Source organism: Anser anser (assembly GCF_964211835.1).
Source record: "Anser anser genome assembly, chromosome: 2".
NCBI lineage: Eukaryota > Metazoa > Chordata > Aves > Anseriformes > Anatidae > Anser > Anser anser.
In genome coordinates, this window is record NC_139721.1 from 52,861,272 (window position 1) to 52,880,865 (window position 19,594).

General features: G+C 36.9%; 1 long non-coding RNA gene across 1 annotated transcript; it reads left to right on the forward strand.

Moving 5' to 3' along the window:
• Window positions 1–7,156: 7,156 nt before the first annotated feature.
• Window positions 7,157–13,260, forward strand: LOC310895178. Its single transcript, XR_014580506.1, has 3 exons — window positions 7,157–8,398; window positions 10,175–10,274; window positions 11,583–13,260. It is a non-coding gene; the product is annotated as an uncharacterized lncRNA (long non-coding RNA).
• The last annotated feature ends 6,334 nt before the right edge of the window (window positions 13,261–19,594 follow it).

The following is a 19,594-nucleotide window of genomic DNA, read 5'->3' on the forward strand; positions in this document are numbered from 1 at the left end:
AAGAAACTTATATTACTATTTGCATTACCATCACTACCAAAAGACAGTTGAAAACAGAAGTGTATCTTTCTGATAGAAGGCAAATAAACACAAAAATGCAAGTGACATGGATCTGTGGAGTTTGTGTTTGAGAATATCGGTGATTACCAAACCTGTTGTCATCTAGAATTGCTCAGGGTCACCTGCTCCCTGTGAGTCTGGAAAAAAATAGAGAAAAGTGAAGGAGAGTTGCTTTGTGGCAAACTTCATTAAAGTCCTCTCCCAAATGAAATCTTAGATAAGAATCTGCTGCTGTGGAAGGATGTATTGATCACTGGTGTCCTCTGAATTGCTGCTGCATTTTCTGACTCGGGTGATTCTACCCTTGTGAAGTGGTTTCTTAGCAGCAGCAGATCTTTTAACTCTCTCCACTGCCATTACTTGACAGTAAAGTACCTTTGCTTAGCAGGTGAAAAAATCCACAGGCAGTGCAGAATTGAACAAATGTAGTGACTGGGATTTAGGTTAATATAACCTCTAGTGCCATTGAATAGACTACTAGATGTTTTATGCTGGTTGGTAACAATATCTCACACTGATGACAGTATTTAATCATAAAATGTTCACAGAAATAATCCAGCCAAATTTGGCAGGGCTGTAAATATTCTTAGATGTTCACTACTGTAACGAGAAGTCCTTTGCCCAAGAGAAGAGGAAGAGGCTAGAACATGTCAGAGGAAACTACATAAGGGTTAAAAATGCCTCTGTCTGCAGAAATTCACCTTGTAGCTATATTGAGTCCATTGCAGTCTTTTCACATGCAGTAAAATCCAACCCAAGATTGAGAATCCCTAAAGCTTCACCTTACAGAAAATGTGAATTTAATTTAACAAGCATGGTTTTACCAAAAAAAAAGAAAAAAAAAAAGAAGAAAAAAAAAAACACTTCAACACTTTTCAGAACTTGAAATTTTATGAACCCGTTATTGAACTCTAGACCGCATAAAATATCTCCATGACCCAGAACTGAATATTAGCACCTAATTGGCTTTGTTTCCTCTAACAGTTGCTGTTATGCACTTTTATTTATTTTTTCTTCTTCAAAGCCCCAGATACAGAAATGGGACTGTGAGTGGGAGAGTTTTGAGATAAGAAGTTTTCTCCTGTGATTGATCAACACAATTTCCTGAGCCTGTGTCACAAAGCAGCCTAGCAACTACCCACATTTTCACTGGTTCTTTCCGGGCTGGCAAATGCATCCAGTTGCTCTTCTACACAATGCATAATTAGAACAACTCTATCTTTTCCTGGGATGCCTGTAATGAGCAGAATCTCATGTTATATGCTTTACCCAAACAATAGGCATTTTAAAAGAAAAAATGATTACACAGAACTTTTTTTTCCACCTCCTGCTCTTCTGCATTCACTGAACAGTGAACTGAATGTTTATTCACTGCTCTGCTTCATATTGCATGAGATAAGCATTCCTCATAACTGTTTTGGTGGGATTTTTTTATTGATCAGTAAAACCGGCACATGATTTATTATTGTGTAACCATTTTACAGAGCTTAGATAAACTAAAACACACAAAAGACATGGAAAAGACTGTACCTGTTGAATGGAAAACTGCTACAAATATCTGTACTTTTATACAGTTGTCTTGTATTTCTCAGTTATTGTGTATAAATGACAGTGAAATATACTACTGTAGTAGTGGTTACTGGAAAATACTGCATTTTAGCAGTGACTTTCTATATCGTATAACACAATATTATGCTTTTGATACAAAACAGAGTAGGATTCTGTAGCATGACAGGGCACAAAATTAAAGATGTCACAAACATGTGTAGAAAGATTGCTTCAACAGAAATTTGGAAGTTGGAACAAACATCCAGTGCTGCTTTGTTTTTAGCATTTCAGTCCTGTATTCATTACTCCTTCCTAAATTTCCATGAGGAGGAAAAAACACTCTGCATAGCAAGACCTGCTATATGAAGGCAGATTGAATTTCTATATACCTCAAGCAGTGGACAATTATAGGCGCTTACAGGAGACAGTAAAATCACATTCTGCTGAGAAATCCGCTCTAGGGATAGGATGAGTAGATTGACGTTGAGCTGGCACAGATTTATTTCTGCTTAAACCATCACTATGAAACCCTAACATACACTAAAACAAATGATAAATATAGAAAGGCTTCCTTGATGTCAAATCTTGATTAAATGGTAAGAAAAAGACCTTGGCAGTCTATTTTGTACTGTTGACTGTAGTCAGAGAAAGCACTAAGTGTAACACGGTTTGGATGCTGTAGAATATAAAGCCAAATATTATGTTGCTTTGATGTGTTTATAGGCAGCTAAACTCTCAGGGAGGTGGTTTTAAGAATACATCTTAAACCTTTATATCTTTAAACAACGTTATGAAAACATTTACAAGTACAAAAACAGTCATACCACGTTTATCACCTCACCAGCAAGCTTGTTATGGATATACAGTTTCTATATACTATATGGACACATTGCCATTCCACTTCCTCTCCTTAAATCCCAAGATTCTATTTTTGGGGAGTGATACAATGGTAAAAATGTCCTGATGTGGTGAAACTTTCCATGTCAGTTGTAATCTTAAGCCAATAATTATTTTTATGTTATACAAATAGGGAATGTAAAATCGATCTGTCTTGTGACAGAATTATGAAGAATAACTTTTTTGACTTTTTGTTGCAGTTGAATAGCTTTGTTACTTCAGTGAAATGGTAGTAAGGATTATAAAATAATCCTTTTTGATGAACATGAGAAATATAAAATAGCATAACCATCTCATTTTAACAGTTAGGTAAAACATTGCCAAGCATACACTGTTGAGAAACTAAGGAGAAAAGAGGTGCACTCAGCTTGATAGCTTTATGAGCATGGATGAGAGACAGACAGCTATGGCCTCCATGGAGCAGTTTCTTAGAGTGCTTAATGAACTGATAAATAAGTTTTCGTTCTTAGAAATATTCAACTTTAAAGAATACATGAAGGTTCCTGATCATTTTTTACTGTATTGGCATCTATCACTGTTGCAGTGAAATATTTATATTTGAAGGAAAATGTTTGTGGAAAAAAAAAAAAAAAGCTAGCGTTAATCTGAACTGCGTTATGTTTGCCAACACGTATAAACTTGCGTTATGTTTGCCAGCACGTATAAACTAGTACTGCAGAGGAAGAAGCCTCCTACAGAAAAGCATGGCTTTGGAGAACAGAAATTGGACAATACCAAGATCACTGAAAAAATATCTGTAGTGCTTACCTTAGGTCTTAACTTCTGGCATATTAAAAGTAGATCATTTCAATACACATTTTAAACTGAAGACAAGCAGATTTAACTTTAACTGGCAGGAATTCTCACAGGTTTACTGTTCTACAGAGCTAGCTGCCACAGTGTTAATGCAACGTCCCCTCTTCTCTAGATCTTAGTCTCAATGTCTCCTCTTCCTAGCTCTTCCCCTCCATCTTGTGGTTTTTGTTTGTTTGTCTGGTTGGTTGGTTTGTTTCGTTTTGTTTTTCCTGGGGCAGGGGAGTGGGGTGTTCATCACATTCCATTCTCTCTGTGACTTCAAATTTTCACTTGTTGGCTGCTATTTTATCTGCTTCAGTTGACTGGCAAAATGAACTCACTGCCTGGATCTCTTTGCATTGAGTTAGCCATATCTCTTTGTTGCACTAATGACTAAAATGGCATTGTTTGTCTGTAATTGCCTATTCATGCTGAGGAAGAACTGAGACAGACTGGATGGGGGGATATTGCAGTGGGCACTATATGTGCAGAGGCTTCAGAGAGGCATTTAGAGAAACAGATCCCTTTCCTTTTCTCCTACAAGTACTTTTGTATTCTTTGATAACTCTTTTGGGGAGTTTCTTCAAAAGTTGAACTTGAATGGACAGACTCTGATCAGGCAAAACACTCAAGTGCATCTGTCCTGTTTGGAAGGACGTAAATTCACTTGAAGGAGATAACTGAGTTAACAGTTTATCAGCAAGCAAACCACACCATGACTACTTATAATCTCTATGCACACTTCACTTAATGTACTTGTAGGACGAAGGGTAATGGCTTTAAATTAAAAGAAGGGAGATTTAGATTAGATGTTAGGAGGAAGTTCTCTGCTCTGAGAGTGATGAGGCACTGGCACACATTGCCCAGAGAGGCTGTGAATGCCCCATCCCTGGAGGCGTTCAAGGCCAGGCTGGATGGGGCTTTCAGCAACCTGATGTAGTGGGGAAAGTGTTCCTGCCCATGGCAGGAGGAGTAGAATTAGATGATTTTTAAGGTCCTTTCAAACCCATGCCATTCTGTGATTCTATGATTTACATGTGACATTTTTATGACTGTAGAGGAAGTATTTATTAGAGCTGAAATTAGAACGAGCTTTCGGAATGATATTCAGATCACTTGGCTGAAAAAAAAATCGACCTACAAATCCCAGCTTTTTCTCATCTGGGGGAGTGGGAAACTTATTCCAAATTTGTTTTACAGTGTTTCTTGTCAGAATATTTGTTTGTTTGGGGTGGTGGAAGAATTGACATTACTTTAAAATGATTTTTACCAAAATAATAGCTTCTTCTGTTCTCTCACTTTTGCTTTCTAGATATTTATCTTGCAATACATGCTCGTACAACTAACAGAAATAAAATTTAGACTCATTATCTTGTGGGGTGGAACTAAATAATTGTAGCAGCACTAATCTAAATGAACACCATGAGGTGAACAATAGTGAATCAGCAGACCTTTTGATGCAGCATTTAATTTTTAATTTTTTATTTTTTGAAATATTTTTGAGGATGAGATTGTAAGAATTTGTTTCTTACAGACACCACAATGTAGGGAACTTAAACAAATCCACATTAGGATACTCAGTACAGGTACCATGTAAACATAAACCTTCCCCAAATAGTTTCATATTTAGAAGTTCCAGAACAGCAGCAAGTCTGCATGAGGTTAATTTGTTGAATTTAGTACTTATTGCTGCCATCTATGTTGAATCTAAATTACTTGAGTTACTTAAATGACATTGATAGCACCCCAGGGGAAAAAAAAAATCCATTGAATTCTAAGAGAAGAAGCAATTCTTCCCTCTAGCCACATCACCTATTTCGGCATGACAGCAAGTTCCAATCTCCAGTCTTCCAGGGCTATATTCCCAACCATTATGGAAAAATGTGAGGTTTTGTGCTTTTTTTCCACTACAGCATTACATCTTTAAAAAGCTAAATTTAAGTTAGTGTAGTCCGACTGAAATCACAATTGATGGATACTCTTTCAGGAGCTTGCTCAAGAGTTGAATGAATAAAATGGTTTCATTCTGCAAATATTTGCACAAATTCTGACATACATCACATGGAATTAATATATCAGTATTAGGAATAATGCTGTTCACTAATACCACACAAAATAAATATTATACTTTCGTTATATCTGCATATGTATGTAAATTTTTCATTCTTCCATATCTTATCACAAAAGGACTGAGATGTTAGGGCTCTATTACAAAAGAGGAAATATTCCCCTTTGACTTAGTCGAGAATTCAAACAAATTTATGGGCCTACTCTTTGTAGAAAATTATGTTAAGTTTAAACAATGTTTTATATACTGTAACTGAACTGAATTCAATGCATATAAGCTATCCTGACTAAAGACACTTTCTTGATTCCTTTAGATAATGAGAGGGCTCAGCTGCTTCCCAGATCAAATTCTCAAGCAAATTTTGATCCCAGAGAGAGGAACAAAATATTTGTCATGAATTTTATTGTTTTTGTTTGTTTGTTTGTTTGTTTTTCTCATATCTGAATTTTGTTATTTAACATCTAATAGCAGTATTGAGCATGTTTACACAGATAATAAATATCTAATTCTTGACTCCAGGAACCTGTAACCTTATTGACAAAATGAAAAAAAAAAAAAAAAGAGAGAGAAAATGATGAAATATCAAAAAAATTTTGGAGCAGTAAGGAAGAAGGCATCGATTCAGATCTGCACATGATCCCCTTTTTCTGGTTGTATAACTGTGTAAGAGTTTCAGTTGTATAAACTATACTCCCCTCTACTCAGCATTGGTGAGGCCTCCTCTGAATTACTGTGTGCAGTTCTGAGCCTCCCAGTACAAGAGAGATGTGGGCATACTGGAAAGAATCCAATGGAGGTCACCTAGAACACCTGTCCTATAAGGAGAGGCTGAGAGAGGACTGTTCAGCCTGGAAAAAAGGAAGCTCAGGAGGGATCTTATCAATGTGTATAAATACCTTAAGGGAAGGTGCAAAGAGGATGGAGCCAGGCTCTTTTCAGTGGTGCCCAGTGACAGGACAAGAGGCAATGGGTACTGTCTGGAGCATGGGAGGATCTGTCTAAACATCTGGAAGTACTTCTGTGCTGTGTGGGTGACAGAGCACTGGCACAGGTTGCCCAGAGAGACTGTGGAGTCTTCTTTGGAGACCTTCAAAAGTCACCTGGACATGGTCCTGGGCAACCTGCTCTGGGTGGCCCTTCTGGAGCTGGAGAGTTGGACCAGATGACCTCCAGAGGTCCCTGCCAACCTCAACACTTCTGTGATTCTGTGAAACTGGGAATGGAAGATGGGTCGCTGTTCGAACACAGGATAGAGATGACATTATACTCTCCACTGTAAGTAGACTCTTCATCACTGTTTATTTTTAATTGTATGGGATTCAACAAGCAACTTTCAGAATGCTGATTTATAACATCAGTATTTTTTAAAAAATCAATGTTTCAAATAATAACTTTTTTTTTTATTAGTCCTGTCAAGCTCATAAGGTCAGATTACTATAACAGACATTGTATGAGTGTTCTAAAACAATAAATAATGTCTAGCAGCTAAGCTAATATTTTTCTGATTTTTTAATATGTTCAGATGTTATTTGTTCTAAACCTTTTTTTTTTCCTGAGAACTTTATTCTGAAAAATAAAGGTTTTCCTTATAAAAATATCCGATTTTCCTTATCTTATCAAAATGAGAAGTGAGACTACTCCCCCCCCGCACACTTCTTTCTTTTTTTTCTTTTTTTTTTCACATTACCTCTGTTCTATTTCTGTTGCTTCAACACTATGGAAACATTCTTAACAAGGAATTCTAATTGCTTCAGGTTGTATGTTTAATTGCTTTGTTTAAGGCCATTGCACTGCTTTGTGGAAAACATCAGCTGTTCTTCCCAAATTCCCATCAAGAACTTTGCTGCTGAGTCAGTTAAAAAAGAATTGGTCCTATTGTTTTTATCAACAGTCCTGAGTCTTACTAAATTTAGTTCAAAACCAGACACTCCCAAACAAGATTTGAGAACATGTGAAAAACGTGGGGTGACAGTACCCAGGCCACTTGGGCCTCATGTGTCAGTAGGTTTAACAGGGATGGTATGGTTTCCAAAATTATAATTTGTTTTAAAGATTATTTTATAATGGTATAAATTTCCACTGGGATAACATTCTTATTCCTATATTAATATCTTAAAATGTAATTGTTTTAATACCAGGCAATATAATAGCCAGTTTTAATCTGCCATATACACTTTCAAAGGTACAGAAGGTTTGCAGTTAAAAATCACATAGTTAAATGATTTAAAACTCTCAGCACCAAGACCAAATCAAAAAGTCAATATTTATGTAAACATGACAAAACTCAGCCTCCAGATATACAGTCTTACTGCTTATTTCAGAAGGAGCTGGATGTATAAATCTGGGGGCGTGATATGTTTGATGAGGGCTTGGCTGTTGTGAATAAGAGCACTTTTTATTCCTATGGATGTTAAACTGGAGAGTTCTGTAGAGGTATGATATTTTGGTCTTAATTTCTCATATGTGTGAGTCAAGACCTCCATCGTTATGTTAATTAGCACAGTCTGAAGGCCCTGGCCTTCCAGCTTGTCAGTCTTTAGCTCCTGAGTGCTCTCTGGGGGGACTCTAGCACCCAGGGTATCAGCAGGAATGGGGCCAGCTTGAATCCTCACAGAGGAGGATGCAAATTTAAAGGCTTTGGGTACAAACTTTTCTATCACAGGTAGAGGTACAGAAGAGTCTTAATGCAGGGGGTAGGACACAGACACTGTAGTGTTGTATGACATTGTAGGGAGCTCCTAGGAGAGGTCCTAGGGCTAGGGGAAGGTTGTTAAGAGGGGTCTGAGCTGGGCCATCCCCAGCTTGCAGCTGGTGGCTGGATCCCTGTTGGAGGGAAAGCAGCTGCCACACAGCTGTGGCAGCTTGCAAAAGGACAAGACAGCTGCAGAGCCACTCTGCAGCCAGAAGTAACTGTAAGGATTTGGTCCAGCTGTGAGCAAGAGACAGAATTTCCCTTCAGGAGATGCATGAAGTGCAAGCTGGCTGAATTGTGGTTGCTCTGGAAACCATCCTTTGAGTCTCTTTACTCTAGTAAGTGTAATTTCTCAATCATAACATTACACTAAAAATGTTTGGGATTTGATATCCCTTTTTAAAGCCAAAAGAGAAGAGGGAAAGTAGAATTATGACTGATTGCACATTCAAATAAGTGAACATACATTTACCTGAATATATAATATGGTATCAGCATTAATAAGCACTACACTAACCTTTATTTGATGAACTAATTAAAATAATTGCAAATGCATGTATTTGATGGTATGGGTGTCTAACTAGATTTTTTTTAATGTCTTCCGTTCTGCCTCAGGGTTAAGATCCATGCAAAATCCACTCATGAGCCTTGAAAAACCATCATAGTGGAACAGTGAAACCACAGGATATTTTAAGGGACACTTCCAAATCCTGTTTAAGCAAAAATATGTTTACGAAACAAGCTATTAAAAGGGAACAAATCCTTGGATGATTTTAAACTCATTCATAGCTTCTCTTTTTTTCTTATAAGAAAAAGAAAGCAATCTCCTTCTGTATGTCTTGCAGCTTTCACAGTGTTTTGCTATTTGACATAACTGTTCTTGTAAGCAAAATGAGAATAGTGGGTTGTCCTTTTTCCCATACAGAAGAAAATGGCAGTAACATCAAAAGGACAAAGGAATGAGAATCAAAAGCTTCATGAGATTTTTTGTTTGTTTGTTTGTTTGTTTGGTGGAAACAAAATCAACAAAATTTTCCACAGGTCCTGGGATGTGTTAATTTTAGGAGAGGGAGCAGAAAAGGATAAGTATCCATGGGAACACCTGTCCCTTAAGTGAACAAAGGTAGAGAGCAGACACTGGAGATGCACTGTTGGCAAAATTAATTCAGTGATATTTGGGAGGGATGATTCTTGGTTTTGTAAAGAATGGGGAATCTTCGACAAAAGGAAAGCTCTTATTACAGGCACAGATGTTTCAATTTTTTATGACAGATGGGCCAGGGACAGATTAGATCAGAGAGTCAGAAAGGCTTTAAAGTATCTGGTAAAGAGGAGACAATAGAGCAATCACAAAACCACAGGAGCTGACATCTATTAGATCCTAGCACTAAGGGCCATATAATGTACAGCTGCACTTGTAGTGGTTTCTATTGCTAACGCCAAGAGCGTATATAATAATCAAGGTGCTTTGGAGATGTCTAGGAACAGATGAAATATGATGGGGTCAGTGTTAGTAAACTTGATTGATGCTTTTTTTCTGACTAGGATTTCATGGATAGTGACTATGACATATTCTATGAGGATAAAATTGGTGGAAAAACTGTTACTGATTCAGACTCACAGACAACTCAGATTTACAGGGCTCAGATTTCTTGTGCACTAGAGGTCTGACTAGAAAAACTGAGATGAACTGCAGGTTGTAGGCAGATTACCAAATCTCAGGGTGGAACAGGACAGATTGGTCCATAAAAAACCATCCCTAACACCCAAGAGAAGAAACCTCTGCTTCTGTGGATGGCTTTAATGCTGAGGGCATGTCCTTGGTATCACATACAGTCTGTAGTAACACCTATGAAAGTAATTCTCCCCAATTCCACACCATTTGTGTTTTCCTGTTTTGGAGTTTTACAGATTAGATCTGTACAGATCTGCTTGATAAAGGTTACTCTGTTAAATGCTGTGTATTCTGATTACTTTGTGACATTTGACTTTATAGCTAATTAGTTATAAATAACTAATTTTCTATAGACTATAAAGTCTAACTTTATTAGACTTTATAACTAACGAGAGTTGTTAGAAAACTGAAATAATGCGCATCTGGTATTTCTCCACAGAGGGTGTCAGCTTACTTATGGCTTCCAAAATGGAGTTGTTGGAAGGGAGACCTCAAAGGATGCTGAGGATACTGATGTCTCAAATTAAGAATCTCTAAGAGTAAGTTCCTGATCCAAGACTATGCAGTATTTTTATCAGGCTTTGGCTGAGGGCACAAAATATTTTTTACTAATATTTGAAGATGATGACAAAAGCGTAGTGTAAGGTAGTAAACAAGTAGATGTTACAGTAACTAAATAATATGTTAGAAAAAAAAATATACGATCAATTAAAACTTAACAATATAAATTTTGATACAACTGATCACAAGACAGTGAAGGCCTTGATGCTTGCAAGTGCTGTTCAGCAATATTAAAACACCAGTGTGTTACCAACACTGTTTAGGTCACCAGTCTAAAACACAGCACCATATGGGTTGCTGTGAAGAAAATTAACTGCAACCCAATCAAACCCAGCACAGAAGATTTTTTTCCTTAGATGCAACTGTCCAGATAAATTTTCTTGCTCTCTCTCTCTCAATCTCTCAATCTCTCTCTCTCATACTAAGTAGAACTTTGAGTCTTATGTCCTGAGGGCTTCTAGAGGATCTTTCTTAGGTGTTTAGGGAATTCCACTTGGTCACATACTCATGATGAACAGAGTTGATCTTGGGAAGAAATTTTCCTCTGCTCACATTAGCATTGAGTTGGGGTCCTCTTGTTCCCTTTTTTATTTATTTTCTTTTATTTCCAGACACCCACCCAAGCCTTTACAGCAAGGATAACATCTACAAAATTAATCTGGCTACGTTGACCCAGTTAATTTCTTTATATTGCATATAGGTCATGGTAGCACCTTGTTTTCTTTCCAGAACAGTGTCAGTGGCCCATAGAGAATTAGTGTTCCTTAGGATAGGTTAGCCGCCTAACTACTACCACTGCTTTACTGTAGGGAAATTTAGACAGAATATACTGTCATGGAGGGTATTGCTTATTAGCCTATATGACATTATAATCTCTCCTTGATTTAAAATCCATGTCAAACAATGGCTACTTTGTAATATGCAACTTAAGGCGATTGTGCTATTAAGCTCTTCCTGTATTTCAGTAATGTTGCCACACGATTATATTCAATGGAACCATCATTTAGTTCAAGATTTTTATATGGTACCTAGCAAATGGGTTCTTGTCCATCTCTACTGTGGTGATGTCAATAGAAATATACCAAGATTTCTGTTAATGCATATCTATATTCTTGGTGTTAAACAACATATATTTAATTCAGTACAAAAACTAAGTAGAACACAACCAACTGTTCCTAAATACTTCACTTAAGTAATAAAATTCTTATTGAATTCTTATTGTCTGAAAAGACAGCTGGCTGGCTAATGTTGCTAATACACTTTCACATTCTGAATCACGTTTTCAGGTATGTTTAGCACAACAGGTGAAAACGCGTGAATCTCCTGGGATCTAGTGCCAGGTGCATGGAAGCCTGAGGTTTAGGCTGGATTGGAGCTCCAGGACCGTACTCTTGACCATGCTGGAGCCTTTGTGGTTTTCCAGGCTGATCCAACAGCCCATGAGGACGTCCATTTGTGGATGGATCCCAGCCCTTATGTGCCTCCTGCCTCCTTCCTCATGTATAGTGTGTTGCATCTGATGAGGACACTCAAAATGAGGAATTCCAACAGCAGACATCACCTTCTTTTCCCATCAGGAAAATGTTTTCATTCATTCTGTGCAAGAAACTGTGGAAAATCTCTAGTAATACATTTCATAGAGAGCCATTTCAGTATGCTGAAGTTTTACAACTCTTTTGTCAACCAACTGTTCTATCTGAATATATATGGGATAATATTCTGAATGATGTATTTGGGCCTTGTAATATGCACTAACTGTTCTTTCTCATGGCTGTATAATGCTGATAAATCACATCTAGAGATTTTTCTCCCTCTTCCTCTCTCTCAACTTCATGGATGTGGTACTGTAGAGGTGATTTGACCAAGTGGGCTTTTTTTCCCACTCAGACACTTTAAATTGTGCTTAACTATAAAGGTAGAGACTTTCTACTACAGCTGGACTTCTTTTCATTTCTAATGGCCTATTGGTAATTAAGTCTAGAAGGTTAATAGTCATGATTTTGCTGCTTTTCTTGTAATCTTTGATGCAAAGCACCATTTTAGCTTCTGAAATGCATACTGAATAAATGATATTTGAAAATAAAAATGGAAACAAAGTATCTGTGCATCTCTGTTTGTAGAATGACTCTTTTCATTTATATAGCATTGTACTGATACTGAATTGTATCTGGTAAATAGGAAAGATCATCTATTTGACAGGTGACACTGGAATATGGGCAAAAAGCAGGTGACAGCTTCCTATTTATCCACTTTGTCAGAAGACTTATGGCAAAATAAGCACTTAGAGAACCTGTAAAAGAGCAATCTTCCTTGTAGGATTAAGATCAAAATATGTCACCTCTCCCTCTTCCCCATGACTGAAGAGCTCCAAGTGAGATTCCTGAGATAAAATATCATGATGGTGAGTCAAGTGTTTGAACATTTCTTGGCTTTACATCTGTTTGATTCAAATTCTCCTTATTCTTCTTAAATTGCTATGGAAATAAAATGAGTAACAATTCTTTCTTTTGTATTCTGAAGGGCTAACATATTAATTCCCAAGGTTACTGTATTGTCATTTGAATACTGTATTGTCATTCATGAATTCAGCCATATGTTGCACAGTTGGAAATGATTAGCAGAAAGCAAAAAGTGTCCTGACCTGAAAAAAGGTGTATCAACACGAAATAACCTGTGAACTAATGTCAGGAGAGATATCATGAAATTGTAATTTTCTGTTGATTTTGTAAATAAGCAGTGAACTGTTTAGACTGGAAAGAGGGAAACCATCTTTCTGTGATTCTGTGATCTTTAATAGTTCTGGAAAACTAATTGTAGCACTGTAAAACGACCAAGAAACGTGTTTTTTTTGTTTGTTTGTTTGTTTGTTTGTTTTACTAGAAATCCATTCTTGGAATTGGTCCATCTGATACTATACAGTAATATATATGAAATAAAAATAAATAAATAAAAAGATAAAAACAGGTTATTTTTCCCCTTTTTCTAGAACTTAGCTTTGAAGGAAGAAGGCTGATGTGTTGACTGTGAAGCAGACTACATTCTTGTATAAAATATGGTTCTACAGGACTCTGAAAATGAATCCATAACAAAGTGGTTACTTAGCTTTTCCAGAACAGATTTTCATCTGTTTTGTGTTCCTGGAAGGCTGCAGGAACCTGTAGAATCACCACCTTCCAGATGGGAGCAAGGTAACTTGTCTATGCAAAGGCTGTCAGTTTCTACTGCGGGGCTTAGAGTGTCCCCTGGAAAAAAAATTATGAGAAAGGTGTTTAACATGATGGTACCCAGGCTCCTTTGCAGGGCACCCTAAAGGAGCTGTGGAAGACCAACCAATCTGGGCAAATCTGTATCTCCTATGCAGCGCCACCGTACACTGTTGGAGTCATCCAGCTGCATAACTCTACTCACTGCCAAATTCACATTAGTGGTCAGCTAATCTTTCCAAGATTATATGACAGGGTATATTTTATTTCCCAGTTAAAGAGATAATTTTTCTGATATGGAATATCAGATAGTTTGAGTGTTGTTAAGGAATAAGTGTCTTCAATAGTGTTTTGCGGTATAACTATTTTTATACTAGTTTCTTAGCTTTTAAAAAATTCTAATCGGAGGCACCTTTTCCAGAAAGAGACGAGAGTAATACAACCATAATATTACAGTCATTAAAGATGGAATTCAGTTTATATAAATATGTAGGTTACTATGGCAGACCTACATCTCTAATAAAAAGATCTAGAATATATGGGGATTAAAAGGGAAAATGAAGGAAACCAAATTTCAGTACAAATTTTCTTTACATTTGTTTCAACCAATGCTAGAAGTTATTGTCAAGTTCTAGTATATGTAACCTTTTTCTTTGCTGCAGTTAAAATCAAAGGTACAGTACCTGAAGTATAGCTGTTGCTTTTGCTGATAATGCATGAAGAGCAGAATTCCTTTCCCACTCCCATATCTCTGTTGACTCTGCAATGTTAACAATACTAACAGGCCTTCTCTGTGTCAGTAAAGTCAGAAAATGTGACAATGACTGTGAGGAAGTAGAAATGGTGAGTGTGAAGTGTAATTTTTTTAAGAGGTTGTTTCCAACGATGTGCCATAAGGAACAGAGGGTTTATTTTTAATACTTCCCTTTGGTAAGGAAGATAAACTTTAAAACTATATTTTTAAAGCAGAAAGTATAAGAAATCTGGGTACAATGCACTTAGGAAATAAGAAAAGCCTTCATCACTTAATGTGATTGCAAAGTTCTGAAGGGGATCAAAGTTGCTCAGTTTAGCTGAGAAGCAATTGGCAAACCTCTAAAATAGCAAAATAGCAGAGCAGGGCACATCCACATCTAAGATTAATTACCAGTACAGATTGAGTTAAGTATTCTATGTTGAAAGGCTCTCACAGTAGTAAGTTAAAGCTGCTATGGAAGATTATGAATATTTCACCCTCTTTTCATGCTGGAATTAATATATTAGTATTTCTTTTTTTTTTTCTTTCCACTTTTTTTTTTTTTTTTTTTTTTTTTTTGGTTTATAGCCGTGTATGAAGACTAATAGAGCTGAGTGACATCACATGCAGAAACAGCACAGAGATGGCAGCCCTGTGAAACCAAGGAGGGGGAAGGTGGGTGACAGCTTACTAATGACACAGACAGTAGGGGCTGAGAGTGCCCCGAGGGGAGGCCATCCTGGTTCTCTCAGCTGGCATGATTTGATTAGGGAGCTACAGGGAGACTCAGGCTGAGAGGTTTTACAGCAAAGAATGGCTGACTCAAAAAATATCAGCGAATGGATGAAAAGCTATTGTGTTGAGCACAGTAATTATAATTATTAGGAGGCTTTAATTTTTTTTATTTTTTTTATTTTTATTGTGATCTCTCTTATAATTGCTCTACACTATCTGTGATGACTGTTCATGTCCTGTTTGTTGTTAAAAGTTTTGAATGACAGTGTTCTTCACCTGCAGGTTGGAACGCTCAGGAATAAAAACAGCTTGCTCTTGGAAGCAATCTACCTTTCATGCTTTATGAAAATGAAAGTAGATTGATTTTTATGGAGTCAAGGTCTCATGTATCACTTGGCAAGGGTGATGCCTGCCATCTGTGCTGGGACAGAGTCAGAGCCTCCGGGGCTGGCAGAACAAGCCTGGGCTAAATACTCTGTAATGAATAGTGGAAAGGACCCAGATAATCTTGGACCAAGCACAGGAATGGGCCTATAGCACCCACTGGCTACATATGTCCTGTAGGACAGACATAAGATGCTGCTTCCTTCTAGAAATTGCCCTAGAAATATAATGCCACCTTAATTTTAAGATGAAAAAAAAAAAGTTTCAAATTAATTAGTTCAATAATGATTTTAAAACATTCTAGCTGACCTTATGGCATTCCTCTTCTTAATAACTTTTGTTATTGTTGTCGTTCTTGCTAACTAATTTTCAGATTTTGATTTATGCCAGCTTTTCATATTGATAAGATGTAAATGAAAGAAAATCTTCTGGAATAAGCCTTCATATTGATATATCTGAATGGGGGATTCTTGTAAAGATGAATGGTGGGACAAAGGACTTTTTTTAGTAACATTGTCTCTACTACTCACAAAGTTTTCTTCTGTTAATATTTGTACTATGGATATGACCCCTTTAACAGAAAAGAGGCAGAGCCATCTCTGCCACTAGTAAAATCATAGAATCACAGAATCATTAAGGGTGGAAAAGACCTCCAAGATCATCTGGTCCAACCATCCCCCTACCACCAATATCACCCACTAAACAATCATCTGACATTACTTAGGGATCTCCAGCTGGGAAAGAGAATTTTGCTTTAGCTTCTCTTCACCTCATGATCTTATATTTACTCTTTCAAGTCCATTTGAGGATTACCAGTTTATGTAGGGGACACTCCAAAACTATTAAAAACATGGGAAAAATTAAAGTAGAAGTTGAAAGGGCAGGTGCAGAGACTCCTAAACCAAGCTACAATTTCTGTAGCTTGTGGATTATCCAAAAACATGGGAAGTGGCTGTTTTTCCCTGATAGTAAACATAAAGAAGACAATTGTGGTGTTTTCACAGTGAAAAAAATAAAAATAAAAATAAAAAAAATCTTCAACGATATGTTACAACTCCAGAATTATTCTAGAGGTGTGAAAATGAGAATGTTAACAAAGAATGTGGATTCTGTATGCAAAAGCCATATTGTCTTTATATAATTTATGCCAACAGAATTTCAAAAATAAAAAGACTGTCAAACAAAAAGTGTAGGTAATTTGAAAGACGGTAGCAGAGTTATGACTTTGCAATGGGAATGGGAAGGAAGAGGCGAAAGGCAGTAAGAAGTTATTCAATTAGCAACATCTTTAGAATAGAAAGTCAATGGTAGACTAACATCTTCCCTGGTCTCAAAAAGACTGATCTTTCATATTACAAGTTACTTCCAAGCAGCAAGGCCTTTGTATTTAAGAGCATCTGAGATTTGTCAACTGGGAAAAAGGGGAGGAGAAAAATATTTTTAAGGAGAACGTACACTTTTTTTTTTTTTTTTTAAAGAATATGTGCATACTAGAAAAGGGTATTAAGTCATCCTTAAGTAGTATCTCATTAGCAACAAGAATGCAGCTTTTTTTTTTTTTTCTCATCCACCAATGGAAAAGAAAAACTAAAGATGACATCCTAGGCCTGCTGAAGTAAATAGAAATATTTCCAGTTATTTACTGGGAGCCAATTTTTTCTCATTAGCAAAGTTATCGTCAGACAAGTATGTTGAGAGAGAGGGCAAAGCTGTGGTAGAAATAGTTGTGATCTGACACTGAAGCATGTAGTAAGACAAGATGATGCTGACTAGCATCACCACATGAAGAGGAGACAAACCTTAGCATATGGTTCAAAGAGTATTACTTGCTAAGGTGTGTGGGTAGGAAACAATAGCGCTGGAAGCAATTTCAAGCAAAAGGTGAAAATTAGTTTTTGTGATTTTTTTTTGCTGTTATTGTTGTTCTTGTTATGTTTTGATTTAGTGGGATAAATAGGTACATATAAAGAAAACTAAAATGTCTCTTTCTGTTGCTGCTCTATAAGCTCTGAGGGGGCTGTTTCTTACAATACAAGGCGTTGAAAACTCATCAAATTATTTAGGAGGTGGCAGGGTTTGTTCTAATTTTACTTTCTTGCAGTATATTCCTCAGTGTGGGCAGAGCACTATAGAAAGTCCTGACACCTGGATTAACCACCAGCAGGAACGTTCTCATGCTCCTGAGTGCCAGAGTGAGGAGATCATGCGGAGATCAGAAGAAAACTTGTCCTAGATAAGATCACTTTTTTATTTTTCTAGGGCCAGATCACAGTGACTTTGGTTACTAATAACTGCTTGTAATACTTAAGTCATTTGCTACATTAAACCAGTGAATTAGCAGAGCAGAGAGGTGATCTGGGCTCCCTACTCCTTTGCCTCCTGTGCAACCTGGAACATTTGGACATGATGTTTTCAAACCCAAATAAAAATTGAGGTAACTGGATGCAGCCTTTGATAGTCAAGACAGCCAGTCTCTCCAGATACATTTTGTATGATGCTACCCAGTTTAATGATATTATAGTCTCTCTTCAGGCAATGTTCAATGTAGAAGGAAAAAAGTTTTCAAGTTGACTGAAAGTCCAGACAAAGTAGTTGTGTGGATGACAGCATCATTCAACAGCAGTCATCAGGCAGTCTTCACCCTTTCTCTATGTCATTAGCAGGAAGAGTTATAGCCAGGTAATGCTGTTTCAAAGAGAGATTTTCAAAGGGAAGCTGTCAGAGACAGCCCCCACTTCCATTTGACTCAGAGAATAATTTTTTCTTTCTTTTGTGGCATTCTGTGTGCTGTGGCATTCCCTAGAGGCTAGCCCAGTACTGTCCTGGTGCAATGGAACTCTCTACTTTGGTTTCAATAGTGCTGTGTCTGTAAACCATAATAATTTTACCAAGTGTTTTTATTCCACCATAGACCTTAAAGACTCGATTGCTTCCTGTCCATTTCTCTTCCTAATTTGCTGAGGAAAAAATGGTTTCTTTTAGGTGCTGCAATGATCAGGCTAATTGGATGTTTATCAGAGAAATAAGTTATGTAAAAGGGACATATAGGTAGCAGATCTTAGTAGGAAAAATAAAGGCCTCTGAAAAAACGTAGCTTACAGAAACCATGTCCTCTCAAGACTGCTGTAAATAGCAGAGGACACAGTGATCTTCTGCTGGGTCTGCCCTCTGCAGATTACATATCAGCAAAGCCAATTCCACTGCTGTTCAGTCTAAAGCTGTTAAGTTCCTCCAAAGAAGCCATAGTGAATAGTCACAAAAATGGAGGAGAAATAAGAGCAATATTTGTTTTCTGTTGAAGTGAGGTAAACAGTCTGACATATTATGTGGTACAAAGCAGATCTGTGATGATTCATTTTGAAATTAAATCAGTTGCAGTCAATTTTTCTAGTACCTCCTAAACGGAGAAAATGAACTTTTCCCAGCATAGAGGCAGAGACATTCTTCACTTTACATCATACTTTACCTTTTGAAATTTCCTTCTCTCCTTCTCCTTATTATTGTTTTCTTTCATGGTTATTTTCTTGATAAAAAAAAATCCAAATTATATTTTACATCTGATATAAATAATGTATTTGTATCATAGCATGCCATTTTGACAATGCACGTTGCTTTGTGTGGTGGAGAAGTTATATAAGAAAGGAAAGCTTCTATATTCAAGTCAGTAGCTGAACTATTGTCATGATACAGAACTTCTCTTCTTGTCAGAGTGTTGTCAAGGGTCCCTTTGGATAAAGTAAAATGCTGGAATCTTTCTTAAAAAAATTGCAGATCAAATTTGACATTTGTAGGACACCAAAGCCTATCTCTGATGTGTACCTCTTCCTCAGCCACAGAAGCATTTATGCTTGCCTGCTTTGCAGTTCATGTTTTCTCACTTACAAGGATGTCCTATATTTCTACTTTTACAGGCATTATTATGCAAGGCTCTATTGCAAAACTACATGATTTTCTGGGGAAGTGATTACAGAAGGGATACACATTCTCATTCAATCTCAATCTTGACTTCACTTCTACAAATTTTAGAACAAATCTGGTGTATGGTCCAGGTGCCAGCCCTAACATATATAAATACATACATTATTAACTCTTTTAGAACGTCTTGTAATTTAGCTACTATACTTATGTAGCTATCTACATGGCAAAGGACATTGAAAATATTTTATCATTATTTTGGTATAAGGAGCATATTTTTCTTAAAATTAATATCTATTCACAATCCCTTTACATAATACTATTT